Source organism: Halichoeres trimaculatus, unplaced genomic scaffold (genome assembly GCF_033239565.1).
Source record: "Halichoeres trimaculatus isolate MK-OKI-2021-1 unplaced genomic scaffold, fHalTri1.1 fHalTri1_scaffold_18, whole genome shotgun sequence".
Taxonomy (NCBI): Eukaryota; Metazoa; Chordata; class Actinopteri; order Labriformes; family Labridae; genus Halichoeres; species Halichoeres trimaculatus.
Window position 1 is genome coordinate 9,344,068 of NW_027437196.1, and position 21,995 is coordinate 9,366,062.

The 21,995-nt window shown below is 40.3% G+C and overlaps 1 long non-coding RNA gene across 1 annotated transcript in view; it reads right to left on the reverse strand.

Moving 5' to 3' along the window:
- Positions 1 to 5,729: 5,729 nt before the first annotated feature.
- The window catches only part of LOC141807604 (uncharacterized), a 93,607-nt gene continuing 77,341 nt past the window's right edge, over positions 5,730 to 21,995 (reverse strand). The window contains exon 4 of the long non-coding RNA XR_012599850.1: positions 5,730 to 5,805. This is a non-coding gene — a long non-coding RNA (uncharacterized LOC141807604). The remainder of the gene's footprint in view (positions 5,806 to 21,995) is intronic.

A 21,995-nucleotide genomic window follows, 5' to 3' on the forward strand; every position in this document is an offset into this window, starting at 1 on the left:
AAGAGGGGGCACAATTAACTGTGGAAATGCAAACAGGACCAAGCTTTAGCATTCTGACCCGTACCAAACCGTACCAAATTGATTCAAACCGATCCAAACTAGACTGCTTGGTAGAAACATTGGCATACTCTCCCTCTGGTAACCCCCTAGTAGCTTTACATAATTTACAGCTGAAAAAAATCCCTTATTTTCTCACACTGGTGTTTAAGAAAACCTTTATTTCAGCCTCTGCTTGAAACACTCAACTTAGCTGCTGTCTCTTTAAGACTTCCTGCTTCACAAAACCCCTTCCCTCTGATTGGCCAGCTCCCTGGAGGCTTGTCAGAGGTGGAACTATTGGCAGACCTTGGTATTTGTGGCCTGTACCTGTGTGTTGAAATCTGTATGTGATGACCTCATCATTTTTGACAGTTTACAGATTCAAGGGTTTCTACAAAATGTGAACATGTAGCTGATTAAAAATCTGCACAAATTTAGTTTGAACACTCAACATTGTTATTTTAATATCAATGCTTAAAATAAGGGAAAGCAGAAATACCCCCTCTTTAAAATTTACAACATCCTACAATGATCATTAATTCAGGCAGTGTGCATTATCACTCACTTTTCACTTAATTTTGAGTTGTTTATTCATGTTTATCACTGTGATGGGATTGTAATTATGCTTTTATCAATTTTTTTTTTAAACTGAATGATTAACATATTTACTTCAACAGTTAGCTGATAACAAGTACTTACTCTCAGGTTTAGAATTGGGTTTATTTGTATGCTAATTGTGCTTCTGCCATAAACTTTGGAGTGTTTACTGAAAACAGTGTTTGAAACAAAAACAAAAACAAAAAATGTTAGAATTCAGTGACCAGAAAGTTCTAGATGCCATATAAATACTTAAAAATTTGAGGGCAGGGAAAAAGTACTCAGGCAGGAAACAAGTCTTATTTCTGACTTCACAGCTGCAGGATCGGGTCCAAGTAGAAGACAAGGGAGTTGTAGAAAGGCATGTGAAGTCTTTCAGGAAGAAAATGAGTTTTCAATTCACAGCAGAGGAAGAGGAGGAGGAGGTTTGGGGAAAAAGCTGATGCGGTGTTGATCCAAACATCTCACAGACGTATGAACACAAAGATCAGCACATCAGTCGTTCGTAGATGTGATGCTTGTGCGTTGGATGTTTTATCTATTTAAAACACATGGATGTGTTTTTTGTGCAGCAATTACGTTCGAGGAATAGAGACTGAGGATTGAACGTTCAGGCCTGAGAAACCTGGAACATATGCTGGTTATATAATCTCACCTAAATAAGCCGCTTCGAGAGGGATTTATGTTGAATGTGTGGAGAAGTAATTGTGAGCGATACGTTCAGCTGACTTAAAGGTCTACAGTTTTTCATATTAGCGCTGACAGGGAGAAATGACTGAGGCGTCATTAACATAGCTGATCCCTTTTAGCCTTCAAGAAAGCTTGACAAAGTTGATGTTTGTGTCAATCAGAAGTGTTTCCATTATGGAGCCGTGAACTGTGTGACCACATCCTCTCGTACGCTCAATGTAAAAAGGGAAAGTCCATCAATCAAAGTGTCTTTAAGTGGAGCTATGAAAGGATTGACATCACATGAACTGTAATTTGACTCGTCGTGCCTCTGAAGGAGGTGGGGGACCTTGCTGTTGTCACGTTGTCTCCCCGCGTGGAGGCTCCCGGCGGGGGGTCCACCCAGCTCCGACTGGGATTCCTGCATCAATCTGGAAGTGTCTCCTCGCTCGGAGAAGAGAGGCCTAATGGGAGAAAATGTACCACCTCATCACCACCTCCCAGGGCTGCCATAATGGAGCATCCATGGTCATTAAAAGAGCGTACCTCCCACCTCAAGAGCTTCTATTCAGTCTCTGTCATCATTCACGGCCATCACTTCCTCAGAATTTAATGGTTTTGGAGGTTCCTTTTATCCCATTGTCTCTACGCCTCTGTGTCCTTTCCCCATTTAGGAGCCCAATCTAGAGGACGGGCCTGTTAGCTGGGCGTCGGGCCTGACCTCTGCACCCCTTCACTGGAGACTCCTTCAGCTTTGTTTTGGGCTTCTGTCCCCCTTGCCAAGGCAAATCAGACCCCAGGCGGGTCATGGAGAGAGGGAGCCACTGGGGGTCTCATTGTCTTCCTTTTCACATCACAGACAAGTGGCCTGGAGTGGACATCAGGCGCTCCCCTATAGCCACACACACTGAGGGGACAATGTCCACGCAAAGTGACAGCTCCTATTGGGCGAGGAATGCATGTGAAACCAGACGGTTCAAAGAAGCACGCCAGCAAACCAACGACATGGGAATATTTGATTGCCAAGCGCTATTTCTCCCTCTTCCATCATCTTTACCAAACAATTGGAAGATTACAGTCAAACTAACTTATTGTAATGTACAACTCATCATATAGCATACTTAATGCATTTGGAGAGTGTACAGGAGAAGTTGTACGTTGAATTTCCCAGAAATGCCTCAAGATGTGAGTCTCAGAAGTCGCTGGCTGATTCTGCGTTTTGTGCTTTAGGGGGCAGGAGAGACCTGGAGGAAGAGAGATTGGCTGGACCGCACAAGCAGGGCCGAGGGGTCGGAACAAGCCTGCAGGATGGGGGGTAAGATTAGGAGGCAGCTGAGAGAGGGCACGCAGGCCGTCTTCCAGTACGCATTCCCGCCATGGCCTCAGGCCAGGAGCTGCGGATTAATATAGACTAAAGAGGAGTGCTGGCATTGGCGAGTCACCGGCAATCATTTCCACGCATGTTCGTCTTTTCTGATGACAATGTGCATTTGAATGCATGCAAATCAGGGTGCAAGGATTAAATTAGAGGAGCATGCCTGGCTCATTTAATCACAGCTTCGTTTAATTACCCTCTCGGACACTTGGCAAGCTTTGCACATTTGTCGTTCTGTATAAAATACGGGAATGTTGCCATTGTGTGCTTTAAATTTGATGAAGTTTCCCTTCAGCACGTTCCCTCCACTGTATATTTTTCTATCTCCTGTTTTCTCAAGCCCTAATGTTGTGAGATTAAAGCTCCTGTAGATGTATTGACCATCGATTCATCGGCTCATCACGGGACATATTGCTGTTTTGTTATCGCTGTGAAAAGCAGCTTAAGAGGTTCATCCTCAGTGATACCTGCTGAGAGGCAGCGCTAAACCTGAAAAGCAGACTGTAATAGCCTTTCCAGTGTCTGGAAGGGGAGCCTTCAATCTAAAAGTAATCACATCTGCAGAACAGGAAGCTGGAAATCCAGGTCGGAGTGCCAGGTGAGAGAAAAGTGGGTCTTTTCTTTTTTAACTGTTTTTTTTTTTTTATTATCTGCTTCCAAACTAAATGGAAGAAGGTGATACATGAGGGGCTTTTAGTTGTCTCACATGAATCCTTCGGCAAATATTTTTTTGGATAATGTCAAAGATCGATTCGGGTTCAGAAATGCAACTCTACAGAGAGATGAGGAAAACAAAAAAAATGCTGACCCTGTGGTAAAGGATGGGAGATGAAGAATTTTACTTTGCAATGATACTTAGTCTCTCAAAAATTCACCAAACTCTCTTCAGTTCCAGTAATCAAAAGATATAGATTCTTATGAAAGCGTGAGTTTAAGTTTGTTGGTGGTAGTGGTTTGAACACCAAACTTGAAACTCCTCCTTTAATGAATATGAGGGAAGAAATTAAATGCCCTCATGTTTTTTTTGGGGTGAGGATGCAAACTCTATACCATTGTTTACTCTCCTTTTCGTTGTTGTTTGTCCTGGTGTCACTTCATTCCTTCCTGAACTTCTTTGATGAAATGAGATGTATTTACTCTCACACACTTACATGTGATGCATGTTTGTGATCTCCATCATAAGATACTCTCAAGATGAATTCTTTCGTGCAAAACAACAAAAATATGCTCTCTCTTCTTCTTCATCAGCTACAGCAACAACAACCGCTGTCTTCCTCTTATACCGTGAAAACAACCTCCTCTTCTTCTTTAGGACCAGCGCCCAGGCTTGTACTTAAAAGAAGCTTTTCACTCTTTCTGTCCCGCAAATCTGCCGTAGACAAACATGGCCGTTAGTGATGACTGTATTTCCACTATTTCTCTTTGGCAAAATGCTGCCAACTTCTACACACTGTACCTCTAATAACAGTTTTCATGTCCCGTCAATACTTGTTTTTGATCATCTTCTACTGCAGAGGTTCTCAAACTTTTCTCAGTGACGTACCCCCTATGACATGTATTTTTTTCCACCAAGTACCCCCCTTACAAGCGCAAATTAGTTTTGGTTGAAAAAAGAAAAAGTAAAATAGCGCTGTACTATTAGTGTCTATTGGATAGTAAAAAGTGGTGGACCGGATGTCATCATCTATTTTCTTGTGGACCTTTTTGCACTTTCTATACACTTTCTTACTTTTGTTTTCTTAATTGCTGCTGTGACTCCTGAATTTCCCCTCGGGGATAAATAAAGTATTTTCTATCTTTCCATCTATCTATCTATCTATCTATCTATCTATCTATCTATCTATCTATCTATCTATCTATCTATCTATCTATCTATCTATCTATCTATCTATCTATCTATAAAGTACTCAGTTTAAGAACTTAGACTTATTTGGATTCAAACATCGATTGAATAAATTGAGTTAAAGGGGTTTTTCTTGGTTAATATTTATTTTGAATACACATTTTTGAATCTTGGTACCCCCTGGAGTGCCCTTGCGTACCCGCAGGGGTACACAAACCCCCATTTGAGAACCACTGCTCTAAGATGGTACCCTAGATCAGCTGTTGTCATTTCCCTTCACAGATGGAGTTAAGTGGTGTGTGTGAGTCATACTCCCTTTTTACAGGGTCATTTTTTTCTTTTTTGAACCTAAATGTACTTATATTATGCACATAGAATTTATCCCTGCAATTTTTTTTGTAATTTTTTCACATTGTTAATATTTCTTAGACACTACTCTCAAATGTATTTTATTTTTTCCATGCTTATTTAATTTAATTATAATTTTTTTACGTTATTATTTTTTTAGATTTCTACTCTTGCACTTCGATTCTTGTCTTTAAACTAAGAGGTCTGCTTGTTGGTCTGGAAGGGTTAACAGGGTGACGCTGTACTGGGTTTTTGAATGTTTCTGGGGGAAACAAGAAAAGATTGACTCCAGTCCAATTGTACTGTGTATTATGAACTTCCTTTTGTGAAAACGTGTGAAAAATGTACTTTTGAATACTTAATTACTTTTTAAAGTAAGTACTTTAGTACTTTGACTAGAGAAACATTTTGACCAAGCAACTTTTACTTATAGTTGAGTAAGATTTGAACATAAGTATCAATACTTTGACTCAGGCACTGAGTTTGAGTACTTTGTCCACCATGCAAATGTGAAATAATAATAATAATCCAGCTGTTTCTCATGTGGAACAAATTATTGGTTGCTCTGCAGAGTAAGAGGTGAATACAGAGTAATGCAGGATGTGTCATATTTTCAGACAGTGAGGATTTCAAAGTGTAGATTTTTTCCTCTCTGTGTTCCCCTCTCTGCTCTTTGTGACTTAAAGCGGATTAATCGAACCTTAAACACACCTAAACACAGCCCAGTCTCCGTTCGTCTCCCCTCTCTGCCTTCCACTGCTGCCACGTCCACGTCATGGAATGTGTGATGTCATCGCCAGAGCACACACACACTCACACACACGCACACACACACAGCACATGCTCTCACCTGGTTTCCGCAGCAACCAAACCACAGCTGTTTCCTTCCCTGCACACGAAGCAAGATGTGTTCAGAGAAAGGCCCCTCACATACCTAGAAAACACAGGAGAATCAAAAAAGTGATGCACACGTCAGGTGTGTGTGGTGGACAGGAATAGGTTCTATCTGTTTTTATGTGCCCTGTGTGTGACTGTGAGCCTCACACACACACACACACAGACCTTAAGCCGAACGCTGTGTAGCTTCACATTCAACTACTTTCACACACCACATCAAAGGGTCAGTTCGTAACACCCTTTAGGCTGCAGATGCAAACTTAAGTCACCAGGCAACAGATAAAAACTTTAAAAGCATTTCATGTGAAAAACTCTCAGTATTAAATCACTTTCATTATCACATGTTAGTAAGTTTTCCATGAAGTTGTCCTTGATTTTCACAATGTGGTTTAAAATGCATGAAAATGTGTCCTTGGATCTGATAAAAAATGTGCTTCACACAAAGTCGGAATGGATAAAAATGGGATAAATGGGACTCTAAAGACAAATTTTTCAAGTTGCTCAGTAAATGTCCCAATATAATAAGCAGAACAGTTTATTGTATGTTTGTGATGTCATTTGAGGATGAAAACATTGTGAACCAATGAGAGAATTTGTATATGTCTTGTTAAAAAATGTAAAAAATGCATACTTTACACACACATTTTATTTTATTCTGATGTGTAAAAGAAGCTTTGTTTACCTTTCATATATCAAGTCTGTGTTTGATTGCTCTGCGATTGCTTTAGTCTCTGCCCTCGGCTGGCATATCTGTGATAAATCAGTGTTTTTTCCAAGCAACAACCCCCAATCTAAGAATATGAAGCTTGATGTGAATGTATTAAAAACTGCAGTTCCTGGAGTGTCCACTTGTGGCTGGCGACAGAAACACTAGAACCACATACACACCAATTAAAAAAGATTATCATGAAAAAAAAAACGTATTTACAACCTGGTTCAAAAACTGTCTGAGTCTGAGTAGCTCTTTGTGTTAAATGACTTTTTCTGTTTTTTTTGAAGTTGTCAAATTTACAAGTTCTGCCCATAGAGGCCCATTTATGCTCAATGTTAAATACAGATATGGACACAGACAAAGACTTTTGTCTGTGCTCTGTGTTCAATTTTTCCATATTTCTGCATGTTTCCAGAAAGCTTACGGATACAGACCAAACAGAGTAGGACCACCTGAAACCGTAGGGGCAGTGTTGCTGTTGCTGTCCCATGAGTGACAGATAGTTGAAGATCACATAAATTAAATATTTTTGAATTCAAAAACAGTGAATGCAAAAATTTAAGGGAAAAAAAAAACATAAAAATGAAATGATAGAAAACATTTCATGTCCATCTTTTTATCTCTAGCAAAATGTGTCATTCCCTGTTTAAATGCCATTATAATTTTTTCACAATACACATTTTTCATTGCAAAATTTTTATTTTCAGTATCAAACATTAGAGTCATTATTTTGGCTTACATACATTCTACCAGTCCCAAGCCCGGGTAAGGGTGGAGGGTTGATATTATGACAAATATAATAAAAAAATAAAGATATTTAAAAAGAAAAAAAAAAGAAAGAAAAATGTTTCATTCTAAACATTTTTATTTAACATACTTATTATTTCTGTCTATTTCACGTTTTTTCTCTCTCCAATAGCATCTCTGTCATTTACAAGTAAATGGCTTTTTTACGTGATGGCATCATTTAGCAACTTTTAGCAACTTCTGGGAGAGCCAATAGAGACTTTCCTTACTTGGAAGTCGGCATGTTGAAACTAGCAGTGTCACACTCAGCTTAAAACATGTTTCAAATGGCAAACTGCCTCGTTTCAGGTTTTACATGACTGTACATCACATAAAAACAAACAGTTAACAGTAGACTACTAAGGTATACAGCTTCTGGGGCGTTTAAAACATGAACAGATTGATGTTTGGAATGTGTTGTACTTCATCAGTGTTATTTTGTATATACATTTGACAGTTTTAGGAGGACTAATGTTTTTGCTATTTTATTAATTGATTTATTCCAGCTTCATGGGATTTAATGATGCCACCTGTACAGATCTCTACCGGTAATACACTGTAAAATGGTTCAAGTTGTCCACTTGTTAAATTTCTAGGATTTTTCACACTTGTCTTTTTCTCGCACTGCTCATTTGTTTACGCAGTGTTTTTCAATCGCTGGAAAATGATCCAGTTTCACTTAATTTTTCTAAAAATACTGATTACATTGTCAAGTTGCTTTGAACGTAATGTAACTAATTGCTGTAATACTCCGCTATAGCGATGCACAAGACAGGTAGTCTTGACAGTAATGGAGAAATTTATGAAAAGGAATAATCCGAACTCCGACAAAATTCAGACCCTGATGAAGGCTCTAGTATGGGAGGTAGTCAAGGAAAGCAAAGATGGTGAACTCAAGCTGTCTTTCAATTGGATTTACTTTAACTAGAATGCAATGACACCAACTCTGGTGCGCTTGGTCTGTGGCGGAAAGCTATCCAACAACACCATGGTCCCAAGTAAGCGTATACGCCATTTCCAAATGAACCACCTGATGCTTCAAAACAAGCAGGTGGACAGTTTTGTTTGCCTGTGTGAAAACTTGTTGATACAGCCAACTTTTGTGTGGAAAAACCACAAAGGAGCAAGTCCTGAAAGCTAGCTACCACCTTGCTGAACTTGTTGCTGAATCAAAAATTATATTACCATCTGCCTGCAAAGCTATTGCTAAGGATATCAGCTTTGTGTTCATCTAAACAGGCCCAGATTTTGCAGTGCGTGAGTGTAAGAGACCATGTTGTTATTAGGCTACAGAGTTATTTTTTTATACTTTTGGTCGGTGGTATGCCATGGGACTTTTTCCAATGTTAAAAATGTGCCGTGGCTAAAAAAAGGTTGAAAAACACTGTGTCAACGATCCAGCTGACTTCTCTCTGGGTAAAATTCAACCAGGGGCTCCATATTCCGCCTGCTGACTTGATTAAAGCAAAACAAACTTCTAGCTCAACATTTGTACTTTGAAACTAAAGACAATGCCTGACTGACTTCTGCCAACTGGTTTGTTCACGTTGTGTACAAACACAATCAGAGGGAGAAATACGGTGCAGACCATGACAGCTAACAGGCTCAGGCTGATAAACAGCTGGTAGTGTCAGTTAATCAACAACCTTTTCTTTCTGCGGCGGTTAACAGACCACACGGTTTGACTCCTAACAATACAGACGAACATTATCCAGGCTAACTTGACACACACGCACGCACACACACATGAGCAAGCACGCGCTTACTACACACAGCCTGCTCGGCGCCGTGCCAGGCCTTATGTGTAACTGGCATGACTGGTTATCTCCATGGCAACGAGAATGTTGGCCCCGGCCAGTGCCAAGAGAGCAGCTGGTCGGTAGTGGCAGATTAGTCTCCAAACAGATTTACAGCCAGTCAAGTACTGCATGGCCTTTGAACAGAGGAAGAAATGATAAAGAAGCCATTAGAGTGAGAGGAAACAAAGAGGAGATTGTAGTACAACCCGGCGAGTCCGCTCCCTCGCTCAGACGAACACAAACCTTTTCCTGGTCGCTCTGCCAGCCTGGAGGAGCTCTGAGGAGCTGCTGAGTGCGAGTGGAGCTGGTAGCTTAAAAGAAAATGATCAAAAAAGAGCTTCAGCTTTCTGAGGAGGGAGTGAGAGGGTTGACTGCTGAGATTCAAGACAGTGTCAGAAAATTCAGCCCAACTGCTGATGTGAAGCTGTTTTTATGTTCAATTAGCCAGTTTGATAGTGATGACAACAAGTCTCAACTGACTGATGCTGTCATTCGTGTACGCTGGTTACCAGCTTATTATTTTTCTCAGATGAATTAAAGACTATTACGAGACAGAGATTCAAAGAGTTAGAATTCAAGAGTAAATTTGTGTTTTTTGGTGGGAGAATATAGCAAAATACACCAGATGTGTCTCCACACCATGAAAGCTGTGTGAAAGCTCAATTCAAGTCAGCCTATGTTTACATGCAGTCAATATTCAGGTCAAGGTCAATATTTCGGTTTCTGGAACATTCGTAGTAACCCGTTTACTTGCGTTAGCAAACAGGGTTATACCTGTTTACACAGTATCCCGATCAGAACGGGTAACATCTCGATGCACGGAAAATGTCATGACACACTGTGCGTCATCTCCACATTGTCTTGCTGTATCCATAGCAACAACAACAACAGAAGCAGCACGGCAACTTCCAGCACTCAAAAGACCTAGATTCTTTGCGAACAGAAGTTAATTTTCCTATCGATGGAGATATCCCTATAGGCGTATACATGACCGAATATTTGGGTTAGAAAAAGAGTTACCTAGGGGTGTTTTTAAAAGCCAGAATATGAGCGTTTTTCTAAAGGGTTATTGGTGTTTACATGGCCCTTGCACAATGGTTTATTGCTAATATTCCAAATATAAACGGGTTACTTCAAGCACTGCAGTGAGCATTTTAACTCATACCAAGACCTTCAGTTCAGATACACAATACTTTTTTTTTTTTTTTTGACAGATGTTGGGGCGAGGGGAGTCCTGCTGGGAAACCAAAACATTTGACTGTTAGAATATACAACCAACCATTTCAAAACCAGATCTTATTTAGGCTTGACTACAACAATAAACCAACATGATGAGCATAGCCAGACCAGGAGTCAACAGGTTTGAGGTTTTACAGCCAAACATGAATGAAGAGAGGACCATCAATTGAGAGGGAAGTGGGGAAACTCCTTGGTCTCCCAACTTCTGCTGCCTGGTAGTCCTACAATGTGCCGGACTGAACCATAGACTGTAAAAAAAAATGGGTGACATCTTGCTTGGTTCGAAGTGAGGTTGCCATAAAAACTGCCCCCCCCTGGTCACTGGCTGCAGTATTGGTCAAAAAATCCAGCTCTCCAGTCATTCCAGATGGGCTGTGGTCAAACTTTAAAAAAATGAATACACCTCATAGAAATATTTCTCATATCCTCATCACAGCTGCCGTTCTTGTGTATTTTTTTCAGGGATTGTAAAACATGTCAGGAGGTAGAGTCAAGAAGTGATTAGACTCTCGAACCCAGCTCCACTCAGATTCTCTCAGAGTCCATCACAGTCTCTTCTGCGCAGACTCTGGCTGCTCAACCGCCACCAATGACGACGCCTGTGACGAGGGAATTTTAGCTTCAAAACAGTTCAATGGTAAATGGCGGAGCCACGCTGTCCGCTCTATATACAGTCTATGGACTGAACACGCAGCTGGTGTGAGCTGACAGAAGCAGCCAACATGCAACCGAGCTGGGCCTGGATTGGAGATGTCCAGATGTCATCTGGTGTATTTTTGGTCTTACACCAGATTTTCACCAGATCTGTGTCCGGTACGTCTCAGCTCCATTGACACTGACACTAATTACTGAATCCAAGGCTTTCCCGCTCAAAGCTTCTGACAATTGTGCTCAAGCATCAAGAGGTTGTACAAATCAGCTGTGGGAGGATCCAACCTGCCAGATCTAAAACAGATGAAGCAGATCCAGGAGAGGTAACCGAAATGACTTGAATTGATACCTATTAGATCTGGTGCTGTGATGTGGTTAGCTGCATAACTCTAGAAAGGCTCATTTTATTGTCCAAATTACAGTTAAAAGTTAAATACATGATCAGATTATCTAGTTGGCTCTGTAGCTGCAAATCTTTCTGGTCTGTGTGCTGAAATTCAACCACTAATTTTAAAGATGCACTTTGTTTTCTTCAATAACTCATATTTCAAAATAAAATCCAATGCACCGTGTAACGACATGTCAACAAGCTCTAAGTGCCCCCTGGTTTAATATTCAGTTTCACTTATTTTTATGACTTTTAACGAAACGCCAAAACACATTTGTCACTGAGGCATCAGGTGATTGGGATTCAGAGCGAGTGTGCTTGAGAAGAGAGTGTGTCCATTAAAGTGTTTTATGTCGGCTGCTGTCACAATTTACTGACTTTTATTGCAGCATCACAAAAAATGTAGAGCACGAGCGCTAACTTCTGCAGAGCTGCTTCGAGTGTTGATGAGACTGGAGCAGATGTTTCAGGTTTGAGCTGATTTATTTCATTTTCCTGAAAATGTAAGACAACAGCGCTTGAACAGAGTTCCCTCATTATAAGTTATCATTCTGAATTGTTCCTATGATTAATATCACACCCCTGGAACAAAACTTTTGTTATGCTGCTGGCTTTTCCCGAGCAGTCTCAGACTGATGATCACTTTGATTCAGTCTGACTTGCTGCAGTATTCCCAATCCAGTCTGACTCAGGAGTATCCGTCCTCGCTAACAAGCCTCGTCTTTCTGCAGAGCTCATCATGTTAACACTTCACTGCATGCTCCAGCGGCTCCACATCCACATCCACAGAATAGATAAAAGGGCGTGTAACTAAGAATGAGACCGGCGATTAGCACACCACGATAGCTGCATTCTTCAGTCGGGGCAAATTTGTGCAACTTTTTTAAAGCTCATGAGGTAATAAGGGCTGATAATGTGTGTCACTGGGTGTTGAGCTGGAAGAGGTCAGAAACACCTTGCTGCAGGCTACATCCTTGACATTACATACACCCAAAATGCGCTTGACATTAGCCCCATTATCTTAATGTCAACACCCCACGGTGACCCCATGTTGGCTTATGAAAGATAATCACCTTTATGCTCAGACGCTGCTAGAAAGAAGAAGGAAATGGATAAGGAATTAGCAGGATTTGAGCCCCCAAATGAACAATTAGGGACAAGTCTAGGCATGTCTGCCGAGCGCCCCGCTGCCAGCCCATCAGAGGGTGAGCCTGAAGTGCAGCATTAAGCCACACACTGTTGGGAGTTTGTACCCTTCGACGGACCAGCAGCTGCCTCCTGCAGCTGTCTGAGGCTGCAGCTTGTAAAGGATCCAGCTGAATGGGTCAAAACACACCACGAAATCAGAACAGGTGAAATAATGGCTGACGTTAATGCTGCACGGATTAATCCAGAAGTCCATTAACTGAGCTGTTAGTTTCTTTTTAAGCATGGCAGAATTCAGGGATGGACTCAAGTGGTCATGGGGATTTTGAATCTTGGGTCTCTGTTTTTAGAGATGCAATGAAAAGAAATTTATGAGAAAAAAAAAAAATCACCAAGACTGGTAAAAAGCCAAAAGGAGACAGAAAATTTTCATTTATGAGCACAAAACAGCGACAAAGAGACACTTTGTGACATATTTATGAACTATGAAAGTGACATATGAGCGTTTAATTTGTTTAGCATTTCTTTTGATTTCTGGAGAAAAAAAAAATCAGCCACTAAAGTGAATTTGAGTTTAACAGCATTACAGACTTGTGAAAATAAACCTCACCCGTCCCTCAATTGTCTCTTGATACCAGATGATAAGTGGACAGTTTTCTGCAGTGTTGCATTAAAGGTTCCATATTATTTGAAAATCACTTTATTAAGTCTTTTTGTGGGTTTTTGGCTTTCCTCCCAGCCCACAACAGAGGGCTAGTGAATAGACTGGTCCTGAATCCAGGCGCATTACCAACCATCCACCAACAAACCTCAGACCCTGGAAATGTGAGTATTTTAAATGCTGTGTGCTGTGGAGCAGATGTAAGAGCTTTTCCTCAGTGTCCCCCCTGTCTCTGTGTTAGCTTCAGGATGCTAACTTTTGCTGCGGTTAGCCTGTTGTTTTAGCCTGTAATGTTACGGTAAACAAGCTTCACTGTTTTCTAAACATTGTAACCTCGGAGCTCGTGGCGCCGCTCTCAGTGACGCAGAAGAGCAGGGCGGTATCAGCGGTGGCTCATTTACATATGAAGGTCACGCCCACTAAATCAGAGCGTTCTGAACAGAGGGGCTATGAGAGCCTGGAAACAATGCTGCTGTGCTTGATTTATTTGCATTTTGGACCAAAACATGTTACTACCATTTCATGAAGACATCAATGATCCATATAAAACTGCAGAAAAGGAGCAGAATATGGGACATTAAACATCAGCAAACTCTGCTTCTTCTCAAGGAAAATGATCACCATTAGGGGGGAATATAGGGTACAATATGTCAGGATTTTTGGTAATAAAGAGGTCCGCAATTTTCATCGCACTCAAGTAACAATTAGAGAAACTTTTTTCTTATTTCTTTGAAAATTCCCCCGAAATTTCATGAGAATTTGGTGAAAATTAGCACATAACTTCTGGCCAGATTCTGTTTTGGAGTGGGTTTGTTCTCACAGTGTCTATCACAATCAGGAAAGGCCAATTTACAAACCCACCCTTGGTGAATATCACATCTGAAGCCTTCAGTTGTTTCATGTAAAACATTATAGACCTAAACATAAAGGTTTATCATTCTGTATGTGATCTCAATTATGCATATCAACAAACTCGGTACTAAAGAACTTGGGGAAATTAATTAACAAATCAGTGACTATCAACTGCTTATTGGGAAATTGAATTATTCACTTCACATTTTAAAGGTAATTATCAGAGGAAACAATGAACCTAACTTCTGTATTCAAGAACTAAGCAGCTATTTATTACCTGCTTCTTTGGAAATAGCAGAAATGTTGGGATACTTCTAAAACATTTTGTGGTGGGTTTTGATTTAATTTCGACTAAATTATATGCTAATTGTCACCTCCTTACCTTGCAATTTGGAGTAAATTTCAAAGAAACTGAAGTAACCTACCAATTGTGACTTGTAAAAGTAATTTTGGACATTATTTTAAAGAAGTTATGGGCTAATTTTGGAGAAATAAGAAAAAAACTCTTTCTTATTATTACCTAAGTAACAGATTTTTTATGGCATGATATGGATGGTTTTCCTACCATGACCAAAGCAGTTGTCGTAATGTATCAACAGTAAGATCTATTGAGTTTCTGCTTTAGATGTGTACAAGTAGCTATGCATACAACACAAAGACACAAAACTGCACAAAATGACAACAGAAGCAAAAATGTGGCGCTAATCAAACTCAAAACAACAACCAAGATTAAAAAACAACCTATCATCACACTGCGTGTGTTTCTTTTTGTCTAGGTCATGTGTGTGCCAAAGAAACAGTTTAGTTTCTGTTTCAAAGTAAAACTTTTATACAAGGAAACAGCCAAAGCAGTCAGTGTCAACTGAAACCTCCTCCGATAAAAGGCCTGATTCTGTAGCTGGTAACTTGGCTTGGTGCCCCAAAACCCCCACAAAAGAGCTCACAGAGAAGTTCAGGCTCCATAAAAAAGTGCTAATTCCACACATTAAGGTTTAACTTGCGCTAAACCTCAGAGAAGAAGGAACAATGGCTCTGGATTTTAAATGCATAGAGAGGATATTAGGCAGAGATAATTGAAGAGCTTCTGTTTCCAGGCGGCGCTGAATATAGAGGTTGGCACTCTGTCAAATACCTGATATAAAAGGAAAGACCATAGCTTTGTACTTACATGGAGTTCACAGAGGTTAAACTGCTGGCTGTATAGATATTGAGTGTCCTGGAATACAGACTTCATGTTCTCTGAAAAAACTTACTTTCTTTTAGTTTTTTATCTCTAAAGTTCTTAGAGTTTAGGATTTCGAAAAAAGGGGAGGCCTATAACAAATCTAGAGTGGAAGGATACAAATTTCCCCAAATTTGACCTCTTCATCCAGTTTTAAGTCTTCCTACTACTACACAACTAACACTACACTAAAAGTTAGCACTCAATGTTTAATAACCTTTCTATTTCCTGTCTATTGCTTGTTTTTCTTTAAATCTCTGACTTTCCTTTCAAGAAAAATGAGTAAATATGTGCCCAATTTTTTTTAAGTGTGAAACGCATCACTGCTGTTTTTTTTTTTTTTTTTTTTTTTTTTTTTAATAAACAATGTTATCGTATTAGCTACTCTGAGAGCTACAAGTCCTGTCTGACCCATTTTAAGCCTCTTTCCATGTGTCCAAAATTTCCCCAAACTTAAAAAGTTCAAAATCTGCTCTGCCTTCAAATTTTGAAAGATACTCCTGGGTTTATGGTATTTTTCTTTTAATTTGTCTTTTGTAGCTTAATGCTCTCAGTACTGTTAGCTAATGAAAATGCTGACTCATGTCTGCCTGAAGTCATCCTAGGCTCAACATTTCTTACAGGAAATGCCAAACTATATTAATTAAAAAGCCTTGTCTCTCTAAAAGTATGAATGTAGGAAATAATCCTGAGCAGCTAGCTTAAAGTGTAAGCCTAAGCTAGCTTGTTCATCAGCTAGCTTAATTGGTAGCTATGATTTCACCGTTGTTTTGGCAGATTATCTTTATCCCTGATGTTTTCTTTCCTATATCACAACAATTTACACACTGCTAAATTAATTGAAAATTTGTGACAAATGCATAATCTTTAGCTAAAACGGCTTCATTAGCATTTTTCCTCAAGTTATGACGTTCTTCTCTCACTACACCAAACTTCTACCAATAAACCAACAATAAAAAAAAATCAGTTCAGCCTTTGAATAATGAATGACATCCATGTTTGTTATGACTCCTAGCTAGTATTCATTTTTTTAGTTTAACATAAGGCACTCGAGCTAAGTTAGCTTCAGAAAATGTCCTTCATTGGCTGTGTTTAGCCCTCCCTGCGTCCTTTGTTTTGCAGAAAACACAGTAAGATGTGAAATTAAATAGCTTGGTCCTTCCAACGCAGTGATTTTTTTAACATTTGTACTTGTAGCTTAACACACATCAGTACTGTTGCTTTCTAGCTTTTTATTTTTACAGAGCTCATAAATATGGATGAGAAAACTTGAAATCTTTTATAAATTAAAACCTTTTGTTTTAAGACTTTTTCTCTTTTTTTAAAAAAAAAAAAAAAATCCTGTTAAGGGTAAGAAGTTAGCTTATTAGCATAGCTTTCACTGGCTAAACCCCAAAATTGCTACTATAAACTTGCTTGAGGGTGAAGGGCTTTCCAGACTACAGGCACGTGACGAAGGACTAAATATTTTCAAATAGTTATCTGCAATAAATGAATAAAAATTCTGATTGTTTCTTAAAAATATTACACTTTTTAGTTAATTTCTCTTGAAGCAAAGAAAGTAGCTGTTTCTTCTACAAGCTAAGGTTTGTAAAGATATGTTTAGGTGACATAAAATCTTTGAACTTTTATATTTCACATGAATTTTTTCACAAAGGGAAATGAAACCACAGATCTGTCACATTTTCTGCTCTCTTCAAAGACGCCTCTCAAGCTGGGAGAAGTGAATCAAAACTTGTCTTTTTTGTAACATTTTCCGTCTAAATGTAGTCACCTGTTGTGTAATGGGCATAATCTCCATACAGTGTGATTATAAAGTCATCTGAATCAGTCTGAATCAGTGTGTGGTTTGTTCTGAAGCAGGAAAATATTGAGAGAGAGTACAGGCGGTGTGGTTTGTGCTGCAGCGGTTAATGGATAAACAATAGACTGCATTCTCCTCTCTCCTCTTTTTCTTCTTCCAGCTCTTTTTATAGACGCGTTTCTCTCTTTTTAATGCCTCCCTGCCTTCCCCTCTGACATAGGTTTAAACCGAGCCATATCATTAGGGAGTCAAGAGCATCTCTGTTGTGCCTGTGAGGTTTCCCCTCTCGGTTATATAATGATCTTCCCGTAGGCCTCTTCTGGTGTTGGCGGCGCTCCCTGCCTGCTAACCCGGCCCAGCTTTGGCCCGGCTCCAGTCCAAACAGAACCCACTTTGTCCTCAAACTCTGTTTTTGGCACCAGCTGTTTGTGCACGACTCCAGCAGCTGACTCCTTTGTTTTACTTACAGCCGGCTTTTTCTTCTTACATCACCTTCTTTTCATTTTTTCCCTCTCCTCTCCAGTTTGATCTGTTTTTCAGGCCTGGCTGTTCTTTCTCTCTCTGTTTTTCTCTGTCTCTCTTTTTTGTCTAATTTCTATTGACATCTTTTCCAGCTCTTGCCTCGAGCACTTTTTTCCCCTCTCTGTCTGCAGAAGAGGCTGTTAGCGCTGTGATGTATGAGGGCAGCTGACGCCCACCTGCTTCCCAGCAGTCGGTCTGGAGGGTGTTTCTAAGCTCCACCATCGGCTATTGGCTACTCACTCGGCTCTACAGATGAATCAATACCAACTGCAACACCTGTCGCAGCCGCTGGTAAACACTGCCGACTGTCACTGCAGTCAAGCCATTAGCAAAAATAACTAATGATGATATAATTACGTTTCCCCTCCGCTGCCAACAATGTGTCATGATGGGTTATTCTTTTACAACTTCATGATGGCCCACTAAAGCTGGATTAAGTCGTATTTTATGGAGGAAGGACGGCAGTGTCATTAGCGATGATTTACAGCCCCAGTAAGTGCTTTGAAACAGCAAAATTCATAAGAGGAGGAAATTGGCTTAATAATTGAGAGCCACTTAGAGGCAATTCTCCAATAATCTCTAATGTTGGCAGAATTTCTCTCTCTGCTATCTCAGCGCTGCACAGGTAAAAGGATGGCTGATGACCTTCTCGGTGGGAATAAATGACTGGTCCTGACGGCTGATGACTGGTCCTAATAATGCCCTATGAAATAAATTTATTGCTCAAAGTGGGTAATGATGGGACTTCTTTACTTTCAGTTCAGGCGGAGTCGGCTAAAAGCTGTCTCATATCTGCAAAAAGACCCCACAGAAAAGAATCAATTGAGTCATAAAAAGATTTTTTTCCCCACTGAGAACAATGAGAAGCTTCAGAAGCTATCAGCGCTAATTTCCATTTTATGAAAGACGGAAGAAGAAAGAAGGGAGACAAAACCAGACGGAGACAGCTCTGAGGTGGGGTGTCTCCCCCTGTCACGACTCTATTACGGCTCCATACGTGTCTCAGCTTCAGTCACTCGTGGGGTAATTGAGCTGAGGGATATTGATTTGATGTCCGGGCTGATTGTGTGCGCGAGCTGAATAGTTGTAGACGAGACAGCTTTACGGCTCCATGATGTATAAACTTAAGGGTTTATGTAGCGCACCTGTCAGACTGGGATGTTAGCATGGATGCTAACTTCTCTCTGTTACAGCTCAATATGTTGGATTGATTTGTGCTGCAGGCGTCTCTCTTCAGCACCCTGAGAGGGTTGTAAATTCTGATTGACAGGTGTCTCGTGGCAGGTTGAGGATATTTTCTGTTGGTGTTTTTGGAAAAGTGCAGATGGTTATGGTTTAGAGATGGATATCACGCTCTCTTATTTTACAGTGGCAGGGGAAATGCTTGATCCTGATTGGCTGACAGTTTAGCAGTCTGAAAACATGACAGCTGAAATTATGAACTATTCCTTTAAGAAAAGTCAAGCTTTGAGGTCAGTAGCTGTTTTGATACAATTGGAGATATGACTTATCTTGTAGCTTAATATTACAGAAATTTAAGTATTTATTTAAAATCAAGGATTTTTTATTGGAAAGACACCTTTAAGTCAAAATTTGCAAGCGTAGTGAATAATTTTGGGCTTGACTGTAAGTAGTTTGAAAGAAACAAACGTTAAAAGTTAGACTTTTAGAAATGTTTTCATTCAACCAAAGATGAATATTTTTGATAGTCTCAAAATTGCAAGCTGTTTACAACAGGGAAAGATCCTCGATGAAGTCACAGCTGTGTCTTAGATTGGACAATCAAAAGATCCTAATACCTTCTAAACCGCCAAGTTAGAAGAAAATTAACCCTTGTACTATGTGTATGAATAACTGTTTTTCAAACCATGCTGTAAATAAGGTTTTTGATGCCTTAAAAAAATCTGTTTTTTGGCTCGATGAGTACATTGTTTCCAGTCTTCTTGCAGCTAGCTCCATGCAGATTCTCGATAAACAGCAACTTTTAGCACTTCCTTATAGGCTTCATCTTTTAAACCTGGTGTTACCCCTTAACCAGACATAAAAATGTCTCAAGGAAACCATTTAAATGTTAGAAAAATCTTTTTTTTTCTTTCCTCTTTTTTTTAAGTAGCAGAGTTTTGAGCTTATGCATGTGTCGGGAGGTGGACCTTGATGGTGTGTGTGAGAAATTTGAAGCAGATTGAAAATAATACGAAGGAGTTACAATGACTTCCTGGTTCATGGCGAAATATCACAGTTTGAGGTGGCGCCATAAACTCACCCTTTAAGCAGAGGACATGACCTGATAAGTGATTGTTTTTAAAGGCCTGGAAGACATTTCTAAGCAGATTTGAAAAGAAAATGCTTATAATGGAGAAGTTATTGAAACACATGACTTCCTGTTATACTTTAATAAGGAAATAATCATTTAGATGCACTGAGGCTGAGAGACTCAACTTGTGTGTTGTTCCTGATGAAATATTCTATCAGAGAGCTATTAAGGTTTACACTTTAATGAAAAAATTGTAAACTTTGGCGACATTTGTGGCCACATCCTTTGAGATACAAAAAAATCCTTTGATAACTTTTAATCTTCATTGTGTGCAGTACACACATGCCAAGTTTTGAGTTGATCCGATGAAAAACCTAGAACTGGCTCCTTTAAATACATACTCTATAAATTGTCAAAATCTGATCTTTCACCCAAATTTCGGAACTTCCTGCTCGGGTTTCAGAGAATTTTTTGTAGTTATTTTCACGTTAGTAATAAACAAAAACTTCAGTTCAATTCAAACCGGACAAACTGCAACTTTAAGCCAATAGGGGGCGCGATGGAGCAGGTATTGTCACAGAATATAATATAATAATAATTGATTCATACGTTTTTGTCATGACTGACAACGGTTTAAGAGTGAAACGCAAAAGTTTTGTTGCGTTTTGGCCTCGCATTTACACTGAAACGACGATTCAACCGACCTAAAACACAAACTTTTGAAAACGGCCTCCAGAGTGGGATTTTTCTGAAAGGCTGCCGACACCGTTGCTGTGTAAACAGTAAACTGGAGTTTTCAGTGGAAACGCTGACATCGCACTCCGCCTCGTGCAAGCGCATGCAACAGGACAACAGTACCGTTGTTACGATTGTCACAAACTAGCATGCCGTGCTTGTGCTGCTCAATCTGCTGAATCTACTGACTGTCTTCATACAAAATGTGCATCTGTTACTCCACTGTTGTACTTAGTATTCCCCAATACGCCAGATGACTGGCTCAACTCTACTTGGTGGAAATCTACCAAAAGCGGCTTCAGGACAAGACAGTTATAGCACCACCTGCAGGCCTGGCATGCTAACTACAGCATTTCAGTCCCTCTGCGTTTCCGTGTAAACGCAGAATTTCTTCACTGCATTTTCGCTGCATTTTCACATGAAACGTTGTGTAAACAGGGCCTGAATTTTGTAGCTAGGTGTGTTTGCGTTTATCTCAAGCTGAAGGCAAGCAATTTGGGGTTAAAGCAGCAGATGCGACAAAGAATAATCTTAAAGATATCAAGAGGGCCTTCGCCCCAGTTTTCAGGCTCAGGCCCTGATAATGATACGGTAACATTTACAGCACTGTTTTCACAGTGAGGCACAATACTTCAATGCTTTTCGTTAATTTTCCACAAAGCCTGTGTACATGGAGTTTGTATGTTCTCTCCAGGTGCACCAGCTTCCTCCCACAGTCTAAAAACACGCTTGTTAGGTTAATTGGAGGCTCTAAATTGCCTGTAGGTGTGAGTGTGTGCATGACTGGTTATCTGTCTCTGCCTGTTAGCTCTGTGTTTGACTGGTGACCTGCCCTCGGTGCATCCTGCCTCTCGCTAAATGACTCCAGCCTCCCTGTGACCCCAAATAAGCGGTATCATAGATGATGCGTGGATGGTTGAAGGGAATATGAACGTGTGGAGTTATGGTGTTGTGAAACAGAAATTTAAAGTGTTTTTTTAGTGTTAGAAAGTGAAATCACTGCTGCAGGTGGCTGTATGACTGCATCCACACTTCTTATTGTGCTGTCAGTCTGTTCTTACAACCACTTAGGCTCCAACAGTTGATCCCTTTGTGCAGGATGTGATGGAAAATGACCAAAAACAACACTTGAAGCCTTTCCCCTGCGGGAGGGACGGCTGCCACTTATCAGTCATCACTCGCTCAGAGAGATCAGAGTGAAAAGGAAACCCAGAGACCATCTCTCCGCTCACTGGAGACATGTTTATTACAGCATTGCTGCACTAATGGCTACATCTTCCCCTCTCTGTCTGTTTGAACGTCTCCGCCTCTGCCGCCCCTCGTCTCTCAGTCTCAGCAGCCCCGGCTCAGAGAGTGATGAGCAAACAGCCTCTTCCTCGTCTACCTTCGCAGGGCGAGGAGGGGAAAGTGCTCTAACGTGTGGTTAGGGGTGCATGTGTGTGGATTCTCAAAAGTC